This window comes from Brienomyrus brachyistius, chromosome 5 (genome assembly GCF_023856365.1).
Source record: "Brienomyrus brachyistius isolate T26 chromosome 5, BBRACH_0.4, whole genome shotgun sequence".
In the NCBI taxonomy this organism is placed as follows: domain Eukaryota; kingdom Metazoa; phylum Chordata; class Actinopteri; order Osteoglossiformes; family Mormyridae; genus Brienomyrus; species Brienomyrus brachyistius.
Genome location: NC_064537.1, coordinates 32,736,030 through 32,737,831, shown reverse-complemented (window position 1 = coordinate 32,737,831; position 1,802 = coordinate 32,736,030). Strand labels below are relative to the sequence as shown.

The 1,802-nt window shown below is 34.1% G+C and overlaps 1 protein-coding gene across 1 annotated transcript in view; it reads right to left on the bottom strand.

Annotated features, from left to right (window-relative positions):
• ubald1a (UBA-like domain containing 1a) overlaps window positions 1–1,802 on the bottom strand; it is a 400,799-nt gene that overhangs the window by 134,588 nt on the left and 264,409 nt on the right. The window lies entirely within an intron of this gene.

Sequence of the window (1,802 nt, the reverse complement as noted above, 5' to 3'; positions counted from 1 at the left end):
GTTCTTCTCTGTTGCTCATTGATTAAGGGCTGCTTCTTTGCTTTATGGAACTTCAGTCCTGCTTCTAGGAGCCTGATACACACTGTCCTAGCAGTGCACTTCACACCTGCACTTAATGTTCCCCATTCCTGCTGAAGGTGATTTCATGTCATCCTCCCATTCATGAACTGTTGGATAAGTTAACGGTCATCTCTGCCATTAGAATGGAACTTCCGCCCTTTACCTGGCTGGTTTCTCGTCATTCCCAATGTCTTCTTTTTCACTTTATTCTTGAGTACTGCTGTCTTAGAAATTTTTTACCTGGAAGCAACCAGCTGCTCAGTATAGCCTTCTGCCAGCAGAACCACGATTAAACCAGGATTTTAAAATGTAGATTAAGAAAAAATATATAGAGTGGTCTCTTAATTTTTTTCTGCACTTTCACACAGACTACTACGAAGGGTTTTCAACAAATGTAAATTTGTTGTTTCTCCTACCCTGAAGGCACATAGTTCTTCCAGGAATTATCTCCACTGGTAATCTGTTATATTTTCAGGGACAAGACTGTGCTACTTTAAGTAAAATAAAGGCATTACAGCCAAGGTGTTTAATTTTATTTAAGCATTTAATATTACTGATCTCCAAGAACATCAAAGAGAGTACCCACTGAGAATTTATTATTTTAAAATAACTAATGCAATATTGATTTTTTTTTTATTTGTCTTGGTTGCCTTTGTGGCTTTGGCTTAATTAGGCATAAAATCCTGCAAATATCCCCAGCATCTTTCCTGCCCTGTTTTTGCCTTCTGTAAAGCGATTGGATCTTAGGGAATAGGCATAAATGCAATTTTTTATTTATTTCTGATTTTAATTACTTCATACTGAGCAAAATACTGTAAATCTGAAGATTGTTTTGGGGGGGGTGAGAAGTATTATTTTCTGCTTTCTGGCTGTTTACATTCATGTTACCCCACAGAGACTTACATCTGAAATAAAATGGTTGGAATTAAAGTAAGGAAATGAGGCTAATCTTTGTAGATTTGCTGCCCCAAACAATGATTCAGATGGCTATGCGTAAAAATAACATGGTACACCCACTTACACTGTGAAATATAAGTGGGAATGAAAGCTGACTGTTGAACTCTGCTGCCCCCCTCTGGGATGAATGTACATTTCAAACTCTGTCCTTCAGCTGCCACTGATGCTGAACTGTTCAAATCCACCCCATCCTCTGAGACATATTAAAAGTATAAGAAATATAAATAAATATTATAAATAAATAATGTATAGAAAGTAAGGCAACATTTTACATAAAGCAATTATCATAATGCATTACAAATACCTTATAATGCATTCATAAAGTATTATAAATGTGGCTATAATTGTTTGTAAAGGCATAAACCATTTTAGCCATGTTTATTATGCATTATGAATGCTCTAGGAAGCTCTCATCTATAATGCACTATATGTATGTTTATAATGCATTATAATGTCAGCTGTGTTTATAATACTTTATGATTGCATTATAATGCATTATGAAGGTATCTATACTGCTTTATACATGAATACTTTAAGGGAAGAGTTACCAAAAGGAATAATAATCATATTTTCCTTAGGTTGTGAAATTTCATATGGTGCCTTTATGATATACATAAAGCTGCTTGTTCTTTTCCATATACACATATGCTTAAACCTTTCACAGAGCCACAAAGACACACTTCTTTTAAATGATATTAATAAAAATGAATAAAAAAAGAAATGTAAAGTTATAGAAACATTATACTCTTATGGGTCAATCAGAGAAATAGTGTTTTTTTTGCAAC